This window comes from Dasypus novemcinctus, chromosome 11 (genome assembly GCF_030445035.2).
Source record: "Dasypus novemcinctus isolate mDasNov1 chromosome 11, mDasNov1.1.hap2, whole genome shotgun sequence".
Taxonomy (NCBI): domain Eukaryota; kingdom Metazoa; phylum Chordata; class Mammalia; order Cingulata; family Dasypodidae; genus Dasypus; species Dasypus novemcinctus.
The window spans coordinates 98,228,922-98,249,896 of record NC_080683.1 but is presented as its reverse complement, the minus strand read 5'-3'; positions in this window follow the sequence as shown (position 1 = coordinate 98,249,896).

Below are 20,975 nucleotides of genomic sequence, written 5' to 3'. Positions count from 1 at the left end.
CATTACTGATAGCATTGCTGCTGCTTCTTTTTGGTCCTTGTCTCTTGCAGCTTCTTGTCTGCTCCATATACCTAACTGTATAGTCAACAACCAGAAATCCTCAAATAGCGTCTTTCTGCTGTGTGAGTGACAATATCAACTCCTGATGGCCCGGAAACCAGAGCTCTCTGAACAGGATGGAAGGGAACTTTTCTCTGCCCCTTGACAGCAGGAAGTAGCCAGATTGAGCTGACTACCCAAATCCCCTCACCCTCCCATCCTGCCCAGTACCGTATACCCCAATACCCAGGTACCCCAATATATATATATATATAAACAAAGAGTTAGGTTTGCAATAATTAACAAGCTGTGATTCAGTTCCCCCATGATTTGCATTGAGAAAAGACAAGCCTCCTCCCTCATAGCCTATGTGTCTGAAAGCATGGCACTTCCCCAAAGTTGAACAAAGAAACTATCTGGAAATGGAAGTAAAGGGAGATAAATACCTCCACTCCTTGCATATAAAAGGAACACCCACTACTCCAGCATTCCAAGAAAACCTGACTCCCTAACCCACTACCCTCTAGTCATACAGGGGAAATTTTTCACCTCTAAGACTTACTATTGGCCCCTGCACTTCACTTGGACCCTCGATCTCCTCCCATTCACTATCCTTTCCCTGTCTAGGAAAGTTCTGTATAAATTCAAATCATCCCCTTCCAGGAGTGGGCTGAAGTCTATTCTTCAGATCCCCTCCAATGGGAGAGTTTCTCAATAAATTTCCTGCCTGTAGTCATATCAGTCTCCATGTCCCAGTGAGCACTGTTTTTCTCTAACACTAAGTAAAAACTAAATTATCTATTTAACTTCTTGTTTAAATAACATGGAAGTGAATTCTGTTTTAGGTATTTTGGCATGATTATTATTACCCTTGCCCCTTTAAAAACAAATAAAATACAAACAAAACAACTTCCAGGTAAAACAACAGGCAAACTTAAAAAAAATCTTGAATCATATACTCATATTTTTATATTAACTTCCTTAATGAACAGTAACATATTCACTTGGCAGGAAAGAAAGGAAAATCTTTAAAGACCAAAGAATGACAAGAAAATACAAATGCAAAGCAATAAAGGGAGTTTAAAACTCACTGAAGCCCTTGGGACTTGTCCATACCTGGGAGCTTATAATAGATGTCTTCAAACTGCATTGTATGCACCCAACTTATGCAAAGTCATTCCAGTGGATGTAGGCAAATCAATATATTAACTTCCATTTGTTTATTTTTCTAAATGTCATGTATGTGAGAGTATACCTGTGCTCAAAGTTCCCAGCAGTGTTACCATTTGTAATTTCTCTCTTAGATTTTCCCAATATAATTCCCTATTTTCAACAACAACAAAGAAGAGTTTTAACTCACCTGAATTGTTATTACATTTTTCAAGAAGGTAAACAAAATTTAGCAGGTGTTAAAAAAGAAGGTAAGAAAAGAGAAAGAAAGAAAAAGAATGAAAAGATCTAAAGCAAAACATATATTAGAAAAAGGACAATCCAAAAATAATCATTCTGTGTAGTCTCTGTAATAAAAGAATTTCCTCAGCTACTTAGTTTACAAGATTTAAAATAGGAGAAGGTAAAACTTTTCATTTTTTTTCTTCTGACATATCAAAGTTATATCTCTGAGTAAAACACCATATTTCAAACATAAATTACCATAAACATTTATTCAGCCTGATAAGTATTTTCATTAAAATTTGCCAATGAAATTTTAATGAAATGAACATTGAAAAATTCTTATTCATTCTTTATTGGGTATAAGTCTGCTCAATGTCAATAGTAAAGTAATTGTGTGCTCAATCATTTGTGCATTTCAAGTACTTATATGTTTTAGATTAACCCAATCAAAATATGTTGAGGATTCTACTGTAAATAATGGACTTAACAATAATCATTAATTCATCTTTTATAAGCTTGAGTTTATTGGTGGCCCATATATTTTCTCTTCATTTGCTGTTAATTTCCATTGAATCTTGCTTTATTCTAGCAATGTCATTTTCACTGATGAGTACATGAATTAATTTTTAAAAAATACCTATCTGTTTAAGAAAGACATTTCCAATAAAATTTCATTTTTCTGGTTTAATCAATTTTGTGCTATTAATAATTATATAGCAATTCAATACAAAGGAAATGTGAACATTATATGTGACAATTTAGAACATTATAGGAATTGGAAAGTTCATTTCAATTTATAAATATAATTTAGTTGAAGAGAAGTACAAAAGAATGATCCACAAAAAATGTTCAAGCATAAAATAAATTATAACAGCATAACAGCATACATTTCTGTTTATGAAATGCCATGCAAACATGAATTAGTGAAGGCAGACGTGGTTAACTGAAAAATTCTCCAAGATGTTCACACAGGATTGCTTAGATCATGAGCTAGGTGGGATTCTTCCCTTCTTTTCCCAGCAGGAGAGATTATACCAAAAACAAGATTCAAACAGGACTAGTGGTTTCTTCGCTTGGTTCAGCATTCAAGGCTCTACAATTTCTCATTGACTTCAAGACCTCCAGATAATGAACAGCTGGTATTCTAGATATTTTCCATAAAATGCTGGCATTCAAATCCAGATTTTCAAGTGTACAAGTTATTCATGTGGCTTTTTGGGGCTAAGGCTGTGGTCATATTTTCTTATAAGAAAGGAGAAAAATGGGGGAGGGTTGTTCATCCCCTGGAATGCTCAGCAAAACACCTGTCCTCTCAACAGACAACAGCAGGTTAGCAGACCCATGGCCTGTCTATTGCAAACCCTGGCCTAGTTAGTTCTCCCCCAAACAAAATCTTTTCCTAACCCACACTTTGGGTTGTGGACTTTTAGCACAGAAGATGGGACTACAAATAAATAGAACCACATTGCTCAACTCTGAAAAAAATGCAGATTTTCTGAACGTTAAAAATATAATATTTCAAAATTATTTTATGTGGAGAATAGTGCATATTAACTCAGAATCTATTGAGCACAATTAGGAGGGAAATTACACTTTTATTTTGAAATTTCAATATTAAAGCACACAGGTGATTATATCTTGAACAACCATTTAAAATTTGGGTGGAAATATTTTAGATATCATAGATTGACAACTTATCAAAATTATTTTAGGAGATATGCATGCAAAAAGTAGAATTTGGTGACTAATAATCCAGAGGCTTTATCTTAGATGACGAAGCAAACAGGGTGCACGAATGTTGTAAGTTTATAAACAATGCAGAAAACCAGGACCTACAAATGGCCACGCACTCAGTGAAGGAATGAATCATATGAAAACAGGCACCAAAAAGGAAGACTCTAAGGTAACTTAGGTGACTTTGTTTTGTTGTTGGGTATAAAGAATATAGCTTCTCTCAGAATTCATTTTCACAGGATACCCCTCATTTGATTCTGGTGCTGGAATCATGCTATCAATATAATCTCCAAATCTTCAAGCTGAGAATGTCGTTTAAAGTGGTTTCAGGAAGGTAGTACTATAGGCACCCTGTAAAAGCAAAATGAAACAGTGTAAAGAAGTACTCTTAAAAACCAGCCTCAATGAATTTTCAATTTTAAATCTCCAAGGAACCTGGCTTTCGATATGAGGACACAAGATACCAAGACCAAGAGTCCACAACAACGTCCTATTATGGAGTCATTTTATTAAAAGTATCACTAAAAACCAAATGTAAAGTAAATATATTTAATATTATTAAATAAATTGGGATACTGAAAACATAAGAACAAGTGACTATAAAATTAAAATATATTTTTGAAAATTAACAAAATATCACTGCTAGATATGGGCCATATATTTATTGAAATTAGAAATGCAAAGGATGGATTAAAAAAAAGATCAGATACATATATCTGGAGAAAGGTACCAGAATTCAGCACAGAGAGGCAAATATATGGAAACTATGAGCTATAGCTAATAGTACAATTATAAAAATGCTCTTTCATCAATTGTAACAAATGTACCACACCAAAGCAAGCTGTTAGTAATATGGTGGTATATGGTAATCCTGTATTTTATACATGACTGTTCTGTAAATGCTCAACTTCTCTAATTAACAATAATAATATGGAAAATATGAAAAAGCATTTAGGAAACAAGAAAATTTCTTCTATACATTATTCCTATAATTGAAGTTCCAGAGGGAAATAAGAGAAGAGGCACAAGGGAAAGGCAATATCAAAGAGATGATGACAAGAGACATATATGCTCAGATTAAGGATCCCCAACACTTTCCAAGCAGGATTTTTTTTTAAGGCCAAAAGAAAAGGAAAGAAGAAAAAATGAAATTTTCATCTGACAGCATATTGTGAAATTGAAGAATACTAAAGAAATATAGATGATATTATAAGCTGCCAGAGAGAGAAGAGAGAAAACGTACAAAGAAATAACTATTAGACTGACTGCTGACTATTCATAGCAAAGTTGGACACCAAAGAGTTGAGTATAGCCTTCAAGTATAATTGAAATTACACTATTAACTAATAAGTATATAGCCAACTAAAATATATTTCAGGACTGCAGTCTAAAAGACTGAGAATGTTGACTATAAACAGAACCTTATAAGAAACAGGACCTTATAAGAAAGGTCTTACCTGCAAAAGGCATGATGAGCAAAGAAAATCATATGCACGTGAGCAAACTGAAACATGCGATAACTGAGGAAAACAATGATCCTTTCTGGGGTTAAAAGTAACAATAACCTCAAACTAAAATAGGGGTTTGTCTTAAGTTGGATTCCCTCAGAAAAAAAATGAGATAAGATTAGAGGACCAATAGTTGGTTTGGGAGGCAATCTCAGCAAACTGATAATTGAATGAGAAGTGGAGACAGGGATGGCTGTAAAGCCAATACCCTGTGTGCTAATGTGCAAGTAACTCCAGTGATAAGGTTCTGTGCTCATAAGGACGACTGGGAAATTCCAGAAAGTATGACTCAGCACCTGTGAACCTGAATTGTAAGTGGGTACAGCATTTATCCATCACTTTAGACAGACATAAGTTGAGGGTTGCTCCTGAGGGAATTAACTCTGAGTTATTTCTGGCCTGGTGCTCTCAAAGAGCCAGGGACACTTTGGCAGCAAGAGCACCAAAGAGAGCCAAAAGTCATATAAATGTTTGCAGAGGAGATCTCCAGGTTGGTGTGTACTGCAATGGTGACTGCTGGGTGTGTAAGGTCAGACACCAAAAGCACCATAGGACTGCAATCCAGGGTAAAAAGGGAATGAATGAGGTAAACGGTGAAACTGTCCCAACTTTCTGTCTGGAGACCAAAGTTGCAAGAGTGCACAGGAAAGAATATAGGCGTGGAAATAGCTTCATAGAGAGAGAATTCCAGAGATGTTCAGAGGGTCTCCCTCAAGCATTCAGCTGAGCAGTCACTGGTGCACGTGTGTGAGAAGAATCCCTGAGGCTGGGGAAGAAATACCCACAAGCTCCTTATTCAGAGGGTATTGGGTAGAGAACCATGAGGGTTCTTGGTTTAGTCATGGGGAACAGATTGCCCTAGAGTAAAAACTGCCCTCCTGCTACTTAACTCATCTTAAAAGCAAGACCCCAAAGGATCAATCTGTTTACTAAGTAACTTAACAGTGTCTCTGAAAAAATGCTCAAGAATAAAATAGCAACCTAGATAAATTTTTCTATTGTCCGCTTTCCAAGTCATGTTAGTCATCTTTTTCTGCATAATAAACTACCACAAATTTAGCAGTTTAAAACAGTTTCTGTGGATCAGGAATCTCGGCATGGCTTGGCTAAGTCCTAGATTTTCAGGGTCTCTCACAGGCTGCTATCAAGCTTCTGCTAAACTCGTTATTTTAAGGCTTCACTGGAGAACAATCCAAGCTCACATGGTTTAAGCAGGATTTGGTTCCTTGCAAGCTATTTTACTGAGAGCCTCAGTTGCTCACTATCTGTTAGCCAGACGCGGCCTCATTCCTGGCTATGTGAGCCTCATCAAACTATGCAAGCTAAGAACACAAAAGAGAGAGGATGCGACTCAAGCAATTGAGTGCCTGCTTCCACTTGGGAGATCATGGGTGTGGTTCCTAGAACCTCCGAAAAACAAACAAAAAACAAGCAAAACAGATTGGAAAAAAACAAAAAACAGCTCAGGGGAGCTGATGTGCCTCAGTGGTTGAGCTCCAACTTTCCACATAAGAAAACCCAGGTTCAATCCCCAGCCTCTAGTAACTCAAAATAAATAAATAAATAAAATAAAATAAAATAAAATAAAATAAAATAAAATAAAAGGCAACACAGAGTCTGCTAGCAAGACAGAAATTGCAATCTATTGTAACCTAATCACGGAAGTTATATCCCCTCACCTTTTCTGTATTTTAATGGTTAGAAATAAGTCACTAGGCCAGTAATATATTAGGGAAAATACAAAGGCATGCATAGCGGAAATGGGGGTATCTTTGAGGGTCATTTTAAGGTCAGCCTGATGCACAATCTAAACTTATCAGACTTATAAAGGAGAGAGAAATATGACAAAAAGGGAGAATAGAAATCAATCAATCAAAATAGGACTAGAATAGGCACAATAGCAGAGAAGGAAATTAAAACAGTTATTACAACTGTAATCCATATATTGAAAAACTTAAATAGAAGGATGAAATATAAGCAACAGATTCAAATCTAACTTCAAAGTAAGAAAACCACAAGGTCTAAGATAAAAAAATACATTAGATGGGATTAATAATACACTAGACATTGCAAAAGAAAAGATATGTTGTTTTTAAGACATAGCAAAAAGCAGTATCTAAAATGAAACAGAGCCATAAAAAAAAACTGAATAAAAGTAACAGTGTTTCAGTTAACTGTGAAACAAACAATAGGCTCTAGAATCAGAACAAACCCTGAGCACAAGAATTATTAAGAAAGCTACAGTAAGGTATATCATAATCAAATTGTTTAAAAAGTGTGATAAAGGGATACTCTTAAAAGCAGCCAGAAAAGAAAAGACACTTTATATACAGAGGAACAAAGATAAGGGCAACAGATACCTTGTTCAAAAAAAAAAAAAAAAGCAAGCACAAAGACAGCAGAGCAATATCTTTAAATTACTGAAAGATGAATACTATCAACCTGAAACTATGTTCCCAGCAACATTTTTCAGAAATTATGCTGAAACAAAGATTTTTACAGACAGGTTTGTACAGACATAGAAAAGCTAGGCTTTATAACATACACAATAGTAAAATGTATGGAAAAATATCATAAAGACTTGGAAGAACATTTTTAAGATTCCTATACTAAATATAAAGTGGTAGACTATTACCTGAAGGTATACTATAGTCCAGGGATCTATAAATTTAGACCGACAGGCCATATCCATCCTGCTACCTGTTTTTATGAATAAAGTGTTATCATAATACAACCATTCCTATTCTTTCATTCCTATCTATAGCTGTTTTCATACTACAACAGCATAGTTAAGAAATTGCTGCAGAGACTATATGGCTGGAAAACCAGAATATGTTTACTCTCTGACCTTTCACAGAAAAAAATGTTTGCTGACCATTGCTATAAATCTTAAATCAACAGAAGAATTATATCTAATAAATCTACAGAGGACATAAAATGGAATTATTACAAAAACACTCGTTTAGTAAAAAAGAAAGCAGAAAAATATTTTAAAAGAGAGCAAAGAACAGATTGGACAAATAGAAAGCAAAGAGCTAGATGATAGACTTAAATAACAATAATCCCACTAAACACAACTGTGGTAGAGCAGAACCTCCAATCAAGATGCAGCTCTAGAGAACATGTTTACTCCCTGCCTGAAATAACCTAAAAAATGTACAAAAATTATGAAACACTGGATTGCAAGACAATGGATACTAAAGGAGAATGATCCCTGATGATAAGAAACAAGAGGTTAAATTGATGATTGCTGTGGCTTACTGCCTGAGGGCTTTCTGGCCATAGCCTAGGAAACAAAAATCTAATGAAGAGCCTGGTACACTACAGAGCTGTGAGTCTGGAGAAATCAACGGGAAAGAATTAGCAGGACAGAGTGTTAGCTCCCCAGATTGACTGAGTTTAACAAGGTTGCAAGGGTTAAGATCAATATACAGAAGTTCATTGTATTTCTATATTCTAGCAATGAGCAGCAGTTAGAACCAAAAATTTTAAAAAATAGCATTTATAGACAAAAGCATAAAACACTGAAAATTATAGACATTGAAGAGAGAAATTAAATAAGACTTAAAGGAAGCAAGAAATGTATGGTATTCATAGGTCAAAAGATTCAATATTGCTAAGATGTTAATTTTCCAAATTGATCTATAGATTCAATGCAATTCTAATCAGAATGAAATCAGGCTTTTAAATAGAAATTGAGAATCTGATTCTAAAATTTTTATGGAAATGCAAAGGTCCTATAATAGTCATTGTCTCTTTGAAAAAGGTCGACAATCTTGGAAGACTTACATTACCTAATTTCAGAACTAAGGTAATAAAGATCATATAGTTCACAGTTAAGTTTGAGAAATAAATCAGTGAAACTGACTAAGAAGTCCAGAAGTAGCACCTATAGATAGATGTGAATTGATTTTTGATGAAGGTGCCAACCGATTCACTGGGAAATCTAAGCAATCATCTATTCAACAAATAATGTTGGAAAATATAAAAGGCCTTGTTAGAAAGAAAGAGACAGAAAGAGGAGGAAGGGAGGGGTGAAGGAAGGAAAAGGAGGGAGGGAAAGAAAGAAAAAGAAACAAAAATTACCCTTGCCTTATGTGGTATACAGAAATTGCCTCAAAATGAATCTAGGATCTAAATGTAAGACCAAATACTGTAAAATTCTAGAAGAACCAAATGTTAGAAACCTTGTGTTTAGAAAAGATATCTTAAATATAAAACAAAAATAATGAATTAGAAAAGAAAAATCCAATACATTTCATCAAATTAAAATTTTTTGTTCTTTAAGAGACTGTAAAGAAAATGAAAAAAACATACTGGAAGAACATATTTGAAAAACCATATCTGACAAAGGACTTGTATTTAGAATGCCTGAAGAACTCTTAGAACTTTAGAAAGCAAATAAGAGAGTAAATATAAGTGGGTATAAAATTTGAATAGGCACTTCACCAAAGAAGACATACGCACAACAAATAAGCCCATGGAGATTTGCTTATTATTACTAGTCATTAGGGGAATGAAAATTAAAACCACAGTAAGATATCAGTATGGACACTAGAATGGCTGAAATTTAAGAAAAACCTGATGACACGAGGTTATGGAGTAACCGAAACTCTCATGTATCACTACTAGGCATATAAAGCACTACCAGGCACAGTTTGGCATTTGCTTAAAATGTCAAATATGCATGTAAAATATGATCCAGCCATTTCTCTCCTAGTATGCACGCAAGAGACATGAAAGCCTATGTTCTCACCAACACTTATACACAAATATTTATAGCAGCTTTATTTGTAATAGCCAAAGCTTAGGAACAGTCCAAGTCTTCATCAACCAGAGAGTGGATAAACGCATCATGGTTTATACAAAAATTGGAATACTGCTCAACCATAAAAAGGAACAAACTGTTCACACATGCAACAACATGGATGGGTCTCAAAATAATTATACTGAAAGAAGATGTAAAAAAAGTACAGATGACAAAAAAGAGTATATACGTAGGATTCAATTATATTCAATTTTAGAAAATGCAAGCAAATCTATAGTGACAAAAAACAAATCAATGGTGATATGGGAGAGCGAAAGGAAGGGAGTAGTAAGGATGATAAAAAGTGACAAAGTGGTATGAGGACAATTTTGGGGGTGGTGTGGTGTTGACTTCAGTGATGTATACATATGTAAATTTTATTAAAGTTCACAATTTAAATATGTCCAGTTACTTGTATATCAATTATACCTCAGTGAAACTGTAAAAACAAAAAACCAAACCAAAGAGAACAAAAAAGAAAGTTTAAAAGTATGAAATGGTCAATTCAACAAGAAAATATAAAAATTATAAACATATATTCACCTAACAGAAGAACCCCAAAATATATGAAGCGAATACTGACAAATTTGAGGAGAGAAATAGATGGAGAAGAAGTCTTCATTATATTAATATAAGTAGACTTTAGTACACCACTTTCAACAATAGATACACCATATAGAAAGAAGATCTGTAAGGAAATATTAGACTAGAATGATACTCTTAGCCTACTAGACCTAACAGGCATATATAGAACACTTCACCCAACAACAGAATACACATTTTTCTCGAGTGTACACAGACCATACTCCAGGATAGGCCATATCTTAAGTCATAAAACAAGTCTCAATAAATTCAAAAGTATTGAAATCATATAATGCATCTTCTCCAACTACAACAGAATGAAGCTAGAAATAAATATTAGAGGGAGAAATGGAAAATGCACAAATATGTGGAAATTAAACATCATACTCTTAAACAATCATTTGGTTAAAGAGGGAATCACAAGGGAAATTAGGAACTTCCCTGAGGTGAATGAAAACGAAAATACAACATACCAAAATTTACGGGATGCAACAAAGGCAGTGGGCAGAGAGAAACTTAGAGCTCTAAATGCTTACATTTACATTAAAAAGAAGAAAGTTCTCATGTGAGAGACCTTACCTCAAATCTAGATGATCTAGGAAAAGAACAAACTATACCCAAAGTGAGCAGAAGGAAGCAAATAACAAAGATTAGAGTGGAGATAAATGGGGAGCTGCCAGGCCAACCTCTGGACCCACTAAGCCTTGTTTTTGTGCCCAGAGCTGCGGTCACACGAGGTGTGTGTAGGCTGTGGGGCCTGGCCACTTGGCCAATCCACTTGGCACAGATCAGGGCTGGGCCCCATCCCTCCATCTCAGGCACCTCAGGACCACACAGGGGTGTGGCCACCCTTCAGGTCCAGGCCAGTGGCCCTGGGAGCACATGTCTGTCTTCAAAACAGGGGCCAGAAGACCTCCCTCCCTGGTTTGTAGCTGTTTTCCAAGTCCCTGAGAATCGTTCTTTCCACACCTTCAAGATGCCCTCATAAACCAATTTGGCAAGACTATTGGACTTCTTTTATTGTACTATAGTCAATCCTTATTATCTTGTCTTGCTGAGGGGCAGGTAGAGGGCCTCTTCCTCTAGGTAGCGCTGTCTAGGTAGGTAAGTGGGGGTGAGAAGGGGGCATTGCTATTTAGCTAAGGGATGTGATCCAGACATCCTGGGCTCAGTCAAGATCAACAGTCCAGGGTTGGTAATGTCAGATGAAACATTCACTTTTACCCTGTGGATGCTAGTGCTGTAGAATTCACTGTTGTACAAGTCTTTTTTCTATTTGTTAAGAAAAACTACAGCATCATTGCATAATTCTTGATGGTAGTAAATTTGAATAATCAGATTTCTTATTTAAAAAAAAAGCAGTAGAGAGAATTAACAAAACCAAAAGTTGGTTCTTTGAACAGACCAATAAAATGGGCAATTAGTGACATTGATGAGGAGAAGAAAAGTGTACACAAATAACTGAAATCATAAATAAAAAAGGGAACTTTACTATTGACCCTATTGAAATGGAAAGGATTATAAGAGGCTACTATGAAAAACTCTATGCCAACAAATTAGATAACCTAAATGAAATGGACAAATTCCTAGCAACATATAAAATACCTATATTGACACAAGAAATAGAAAACACAACAAATTAATAACTAGAAAAGAGATTGATTCAGTAATCAAAAGACTTCCATCAAGGAAAGCTCAGGACTAGCTGACTCCACAGGGGAATTTTACCAAACATTCCAGGAAAAATTGACATAAATTCTGTTCAAACTCTTTCAGAAAAGAGGTCTACATCACCCTCACACAAAAGCCATATAAAGATACCACTAATAAAGAAAATTATAGGCTATTATCTCTTATGAATATAGATGTAAAAATTCCAACAATCTATTAGCAAGCTGAATCCAAAGCATATTAAAAGGATTATACATTATGACCAAGTGGGATATATCCCAAGTATTCAAGAGTGATTCAAAATAAGAAAATCAATTAATGTAATACATCATATTAACAGAATGAAGGAGGGAAAATACATATGATCATCTTAATTGACACAGAAAAGTCTTTTGACAAAATCTGGCACCCCTTCTTGATAAAAACATTTTCAAAGCTAGAAATAGAAACAAACTTCCTCAACAGGATAAAGGACGTCCATGAAAAACCCACAACTAACATCATTCTCGATGGAGAAAGACTGTCAGCTTTCCTTCTAAAATCAGTTACAAGACAAGGATGCCCACTGTTTCCAATGTTATTCAACAGTGTACCGGAAGTTCTACATGTAGAAATTAGGGAAGGAAAAGAAATAAAAACTCTACAAATTGGGAAGGAAGAAGTAAAACTTTCCCTCTTGACAGATGACATGACTCTGTATACAGAAAATCCTGAAAAATCCCCCCAAAAGCTGCTAGAGCTGAATTCAGCAATGTGGCAGGGTACAAGAGCAACACCCCATAATCAGTAACATTTCTATTCACTAGCAATGAACAATCAGAAGAAGATATCAAGAAAAAAATCCATTTACAACAACAACCAAAAGAATCAATTATCTAGGAATAAATCTAACCAAAGATGTAAAGGACTTGTACGCAGAAGTGCAGCACATTGCTAAAAGAAGAGTTTATGAAAGAAGAGTTAAATGAAAGGACATTCTGTGTTCATGGAGTGGAGGAATAAATATTGTGAAGATGTCAATTCTGCCCAAAGCAAAATTTACAGACTAAATGCAATCCCAACTGAAATTCCAACAATGTTCTTTACAGAACTGGAAATGCCAATCATCATATTTATTTGGAAGAGTAAAGGCTCTGATTAGCCAAAGCCATCTTGAAAAAGAAGGACAAAGTTGGAAGACTGACACTTTCTAATCTTAAAATTTAATCAAAGCAACATGGTATTGGCAAAAGGATAAACATACACATCAGTGTAATCAAGTTCAAAGCTCAGACATGCACCCTCACCTTTATGGTCAACTGATTTTTGACAAGGGGCAAAATTCACTCAATTGGGAAAGAATGGTCTCTTCAACAAATGTATTGTGGGAATAGTGGATCTCCATTTTCAAGAGAATGGAATTGTGGAAAGGATGTGGAGACATAGGAACATTCATTCATTGCTGGTGGGTATGTAAAATGGTACAGTTGCTCTGGAAGACAGTTGGCAGTTCCTCAGAAAGTTAAGTATAGAATTACTATATGATCCAGTGACCCCACTACTAGGTATATACCCCAAAGAATTGATAGCTGGGACTCAAACAGATATTCACACACCAGTGTTCATAGTGGTGTTATTCACAGTTGTCAAAAGATGGAAGCAACCCAAATGATAAATGGTTAAATAAAATGTTGTATATACATAAAATGGAATATTATTCAACCATAAAATGGAATAAACTCCTGATACATAAAACAACATGGATGAACCTTGAAGACAACATAAATAAGCCAGACACAAAAGGAAAATTATTATGAGTTTACTTAAATGAAATAAACTCATAGAGTCATAACCTATAATATATGTCACCAGATAAGAGGGTTGGGTTAAGAAATAGGGAGTTAAGGCTTAAAATGTACAGAGCTTTTACTTGGGCAATGGAATAGTTTTGATAATGGATGGTGACGATGGTGGCATGACAATGTAAATATAATTAACAACACTGAATTATATACTTAAATGTGGCTATAAGGGGAAATTCTACATCATGTATGTATTACTAGGATAAAAATTTAGAAATAATAATGCATGCAACTGCATGATACAGTGAATCCTAAGTTAAACCATGATCTGTTGTTAATAGTACAATTATAATAATGTGGTTTCACCAATTGTAACAAATGTACTATATCAATGCAAGGTGTTACCAATAGGATGGCATATGGGAACTCTGTAATTTATGCATGGTTTTTCTGTATACTCACAACTTTTCTAATAAAAAAAAAAATATGAAAGTAACCTAAGTCCCACTACCCAGAAATAACCTGCAATAATATTTGGGAATGTTATTCCAGACATCTCTCAGTATGTCATTTAAATAAAGAAATGTTTAAAAGCTTCCATTAAGTGAGCACTTATTATATGCAAGATCCTGATACTTCTTCCAAAATACATCTGATATATTCTCTTTCTTAACCTCAGAAGTCCTATGTGTAAGTACTATTATTATCCATATTTTATTAACAAAGATACTGGAGTATAATGTGTAGGCTACTTTAATTAGGAAAAGATTAGAGTTTATAAGTGACATATTCTAATTAATGCTAGACATACTCCACAAATCCTACTATTAAACACTTTATAGTATTCTATACTAGCAGTTTGCAAACTGTGGGCCTAGGCCAATAGTCTCAGACTCATCAGGGAACTTGTTTTAAATCAAATGATTGAGCCCCACTCTCACCTATCTAATCAGAAATTCTAGGGTTGGGCACAGCAATCTATATTTTAGCAAGCTGGTGAGGTGATTCTGATGAACACTAAGTTTTAGAATCACTGTAATAAATAATTAGACAGAAAAAGAGAAGGCATAATTGGGATCATAAGTCTTAATTTAAATACCCTAATTTAAAATGGCAAAATCTAATTTACATGAATTTGAAAAAATACATATGAGTTGAAATGAAGCCATGGTTGAAATTAATTTAAAAATGTCTTGTTACATTGTTCCTAAAAATCTCTCTAAATTAATGAAAAAATTATTACATATATTGAATAATTAAAACAAGTTTAATATTCAAATGTACCAGTTTTACCATGATAGATAAAATTTAGCATAATTATATTTCTTCTTCTATCTCCCAATTTTTGTTAGTTGCATTATCAGTATATGACTATGAGTGACAGTATTTTACAAAACTTTTAAAGAATTCCCATGGATGTTCTTAGTTCGTTATTAATTCTTTAACTTATCACATATCCTTATATGATAGCATCTGCTATAACTGAATATTCATTTTGATTCCAGTCATTTTAACCAGTATTTCTTTTTGTTTGGCTCTGTTTTGTCTTAAGAACTTCTCCTCGGCATTCCACACTGAATTACAAAATGATGGAGAGTACCACTTTTCTCTTGGTGTTTACGAAAAATCACTTGGGTCACACTTTCCTTTCCTAAGATGAATTGCTTTTAGCATTAAGTACAACTGTGGCAAAAACCTTGCCAAACTATCTAATATTTTTCCACAATATATGATTTTCTTTTCCTGTAACATGATTCTAAAAATACAGCTTCACCAGAATAAGTAATATGACATTAAATATTTTTGTATCTGTTTTCCTTGAGACCAGATATGACCTTCCAATTTCTAGACTTAAATATTTATTTCAGGAAAGTTTGCTTTATTAAAGGTTTGAGTACCTTCTTTGATATAATCAGTTTTTTCAAAAACACCAACTAAACTTTGTTTTTCCTACAGTCTAGTTAATATCTTTGTTGCTTTTCATCTCAACATATGTCTTTTTTCTAAGCCTCCTCATTCTATCCTTGCTTGTGTTTTCAGGCCTGTTTAATTTTTACTACAGTTCAGGTCAATTTCATCTTTGTAGTTTATTGTTTTCTCTCCATTTAATTTGTGACCTTTAGTATTTTGATTTACATGCCCTCTTTCTCGTATTATTTGACATATTATTTGAGTCCACTCTATTGTGAGATTACGTTCTCTGTATTTTCTTTGCAACTATGGAGAAATATTTGCCTGAATTCTTCCTCATTTTCCTTGACTGTCTTTTGTTGTGGTGGTTGTTGTTAATGTATGCCCATCATGTTTTGTTTTGTTGTTTTTTGCTTGGTGGGGTGTTGGGGGTGGCCTTTATGCTTTATGCATTGATTCTTTGGCGTATATTTTTTAATATATATTTTTTATTAGAGAAATTGTGAGCTTACAAAAAACCATGTATAATGTGCAGAATTTCCATACATCACCCCTCCACTAACACTTTATATTGTTGTGGAACATTTATTACCAATTAAGAAAGAACATCTTCAGGCTATTACCACTAACTATGGTGAATAACATGCATTTGGTATATTTTTTCCATACACCCCTATTTTATTTTTTTTAAGATTTATTTATTTCCCCTCCCACTCCCCCCCCCCCCCCCCCACTGTTTTGGCTGTGTCCATTCACTGTGTGAATGTCTGTATCTATTTCTCCTTTTTGTCTTCTTTTCTCATCTTTCTCCTCTAGGATTCAGAGAGATTCTATCCTGGGGACCTGTGACATAGAGAGAGGTTCCCTGTCAACGGTGCCACCTCAGTTCCTGGTGTCTGCTGTGCTTCACTTTAACTCTCCCCTTCATCTCTCTTTTGTTGCGTCATCATCTTGCTGCGTGACTCACTTGCACAGGCACTGACTCACCATGCAGGCATGCTTTCTCTCTTTCTTTTTCACCAGGAGATCCCAGGTTCAAACCTGGGTCCTCACATATGGTAGGCAGAAGCCCTATCACTTGAGCCACATCCCCTTCCCCACCCTTATTATTACTACCATGTATTTGTATTGCACAATTGTTATAGTGCATGAGAGAATACTTTCATATTTGTACTGTTAACAACAGTCCATCTTCCACCACATGGTTTACTGTGCTATACAGTCCCTTGCCTTGTATAGTCTATCCAAAGTGTACACTCTGTGACTCTCACTTTCATCACAGAGTTGTGCAATCAGCCCTGTAAACCTTTGAATGTTTTCCTTAGTCCAAAGGAAAAAATCCCGTACCCTCCTGTTATTGGCCCTTATCATTGATATAGTAACTTCTTGACATCGAAGAAAGAATATTACAGTATTGTTAACTGTATCAATTGCATTTTCTCGTCCATCACCATATACCTACCTCCTTGTATTTGTGACATACATTTGTTCTAGTTCATAGAAAAGCATTTTTGTATTTGTACTACTAACCACAATTCTCTTCCACCTCCAGATCACTATGTTTCTCAGTCCCTAGATTATTCTCTACCTTTTTTTCAATTGACATTTATATCCCTAGACTACCCTTTTAGCCACAGTCCCATTAATAAAGCAGCTGTGCTTATACTCACTATAATGTGTTACCATCAACTCTATCCATTTCCATACTCTTATAGTCAAGCTAATTGAAAATTCTACATGCATTAAGCATCAGTACCTCTTCTCAGTCCTCATCTCCAAGTATTCTATACTCTGGGTTTTAACTCTATGTGCTTAGTCTGTGTATTTAGTTCATATCAGTGAGACCATACAATATTTGTCCTTTCATGTCTGGCTTAGTTCATGCAGTAAAATGTCCTCAAGGTCCATCTGTTATCATATGTGTTCCAATTTCATCTCTTCTTGTGGCAGCACAATATTCCATTGTTTGTATATACATTAAGTTTATCCATTTCATCAGATGATTGACACTAGGTTGTTTCCATCTTTAGGCAATTGTGAATAAAACCGCTATGAACACAATGCCCAAAAGTCTGTTTGCATCACTGATTTCAGTTCTTCTAGATACAATCTTAGTACAGGAATTGCAAGATTATATGCCAGTTCTATATTTAACTTCCTGAAGAACCACCAAACTGTCTTCCATAGAGGCTGCACCATTCTATATTCCCACCAATGGTGGAAGAGTGCTCCTATTTCTCCATATGCTCTCCAACACTTGTGGTTTACTTTTTTTTTTTTTTTTTAAATAATGGCCATTTGATGAGGTATAAGATGATATCTTATTGCTGTTCTGATGTGCATCTTCCTAATAGCTAGTGATATTGAATATTAATTCATGTGCTTTTTCACCATTTGTATTTCCTCTTTGGAGAAGTGTCTGATTCTTTAATATATATTTTTTAATTAAAAAACTTTTAATGAACAAACTCTTAGTTGAATAATAGAGAGAGGAAAGTAGGCAACAGGGAAGGAAACTGGGTAACTGTTGGTTTAATTCAAATTTGTTGTTTTAATTTGTGAAATTATATATTCATTATTTAATAATTTATTTCTCAGTAAATACTTTCCTGTACTCCAGAAGCATGTACATTTCAGCTATTAAATTTCAAGATGAGTGTAACTCACAGTAAAACCATTACATTATAGAATCTGTATTGCAATTTCAATTGACTTCTACAATTTTTCGTGTATTTGTATATGTGTGTGTGTGCTGTGGAGGACAAGACATTAGGATATTAGTTTGTAAGTAAAAAAAATTAAAAATCCATCGCCAGCATCTGACTATAAACTCAGCTTCTCTTGCTGTTCTGAATGTGGAACTGGTTTACTTGGCCCACGTTACTGAAGAAGTGGTTCTTGAATGAAAAATATCACCACCCCTTGGAACTTGTTAGAGATGAAGACTACCAGGCCCCACTCCAGACCTACTGAATGAGAATCTGAATTTTAACAAAACCCTCAGGTGCATCTTATGCACAATGTCATTTGAGAAACAATGGCCAAAGCACACTCTCAGATGATCCCTTTATTGCTCTAAAACACATTTTTAAGTCTATTGCTTGAAATCTTTTAACACAGTGATATTTGTTTTGGAGGAATTATTTTTGTCTGCTTTGTGTTTGAGGATGTTTCTGTTTCTGTCAAGTATACTCCAAAGGTTATGACTTGTGTTTCCCCATTCTTGTGTTTTCTTTGTTTTTGGTAATTTTGCATAAAAGTTTGCATTCTGCCATGTATAAATTCTTATACTTCCTCACTTTACCTCACTTACATGAGAATGCATTTAAAATATTGGTATTTAGGATATTGGTTAAACACAAAACAGAATTTTTGCGTTTTGTGGGACTACTTGCCCTGAATGAATACTGACTCTGCAATTTTATTAACAATGTTTCTATCAGCTGAATTAACCAGTAGCTTCCTCGTAAACCAATCAGTCAACTAACAGTGAAGTTCCTAGAATGGCTACTAGTTTAGCAAGCAAAGAAAGAGATGATATTTGAAGGAAAGTTCCAAAGATGGTCTCATTCTATTTGCATAGCCTTGCAGAATCTATTAATACTTCTCTAAGCAAAGAACCAAATATGTTTTATTCATATAAATGATCAGCACACACATACAAATAGAGTTTTTCCATGAGAACTTAGAATAGCTGATACACATTTGTGTAAAGGGAGATCGGTGTGTTGTACCATCTTGTGCTGGTGGTTCCACAACCACCCTCAGCTTCAATGATCGCTAGGAAAACTCACAGTACTCGGCATATAGTTGTACAGCTATGATTTATTACAGCAAAAGGATACAAAGCAAAGTTAGCATATGGAAAAAGCGCATGAGGTGAAGTCTAGAAGAGGAAATCAGGTAGAAGCTCTCAAGGGTTCTCTGCCAGTGGAGTCACATGGGACACACTAAATTTCGCCAGCAAAAAGTATGATGACATGTGTACTGTTGTCAACCAGGAAAGCTTATTAGAGACCCAGTGCCCAGAGTTTTTATTGGGGTCTTGTCACATAGGCCCCCTCTACCTGGCACATACCAAAATTCCATGCAAAATTCCATCAGAAGGCAGGTGGCCCACATAAACCACATTGTTTGTACAAACAATTTAGACACAGTTAGACAATGGTGGGAATCTTCCTGTCTCCAGAAATCCAACTTCCCAGATGCCAACCAAGGGCAAACCTTGCCAACAGACCTTTCTAAAGATAGCAGTCTCAGTTCCACTTTGTTAACTCTTTTTTGCATCCAGTCCAAATGAAAGAAATGGAAAAAAATCTGATTTAATTAGCAAATTTTACCCATAAAGGCATGTGTTTCCATTTTCTAGGCTGCTCCAGCAATTACCATGAAATGGGTTGGCTTAAACAAGGGGGATTTATTAACTTATAGTTTTGAGACGGTGAAAATGTCCAAATCAAGATATCATCAAGGCAATGCTTTCCTCTGAAGACCAATAGCTGGCAATCCCTGGCTTCTCTGCCTTATGACAAGGCATGTGACAGCGACTCAGTCTCTTTTTTTTCTTCTGGGTCCCATTTCAGTTTCTTGCTTCCAGTGGCTTTCTTTCTCTCTGTATTCATTCTATTCATAAAGAACTGCAGTAATAGGACTAAGACCTATCCTGAATGAGGTACTTTACACCTTAACTGAAGGAGCCTCATCAAAAGGTCCTAATTACAATGACTTTGCACCCATAGGAATGGATTAGCATTAGGGAAGTTTTTCTGGAGTATGTACAACTTCAAACCACCACAATATGAATTTATTAATTAGATTCTACTCTAATGTAGTTTCTTTATTTGACAAAACTTTTTCTTCAAGAATATTAATTTAGTATCTTAATTTTCCATATTTAACATTTTACTCTTTAAACCAGTGGAGAATATCAGAGGTTAAGGCAAATTAAAAATGGCAGATATTATGAAATGCATTTATCTTTTGATGTGGCTGTAATGCTGTTTTTTGTATTTAGGGTGGGTTTCTTTTTTTCACTAGTTCTAGAATTTGAAGTTTCCAAATGAAATCAGAAATCTCCCCAGAGTTCTGACTTAGATAAAAAAATTTTTTTAATTTAGCCAAATCACAGTAGATATCCAGCAATCTATATACCATCTACACAAAACTTTTCCACCGTCTATATTGTAAGGTGGAAAATGCACATTCTTGAAATATGAGACAATTTATGCTGACCTATTATAGTACATTATGTGCTTCTTGAATTGTGTTCGTGTATTCTTATTTTAGTTATTATTATTACTTTTCTTTTTATTATTACTCTCCTGGTTGGCAGTGGTGACTAAAATTTTTATGTGAGCTCCACCAAATTCCTGGCTTTGTGGGAAAATTAACAAAAACAGTGTCAATCAATGATGGACTTCATATTTTAGTTAATTCAGTTTTAAATGAAACATTAGGAAAACAGAGTCTAATATAAATAAATAACAGTTTGAAACTTCAACATTAATCCTGTAATTTTTCTACTTTTTCAAAAAGGTCAAAGATATA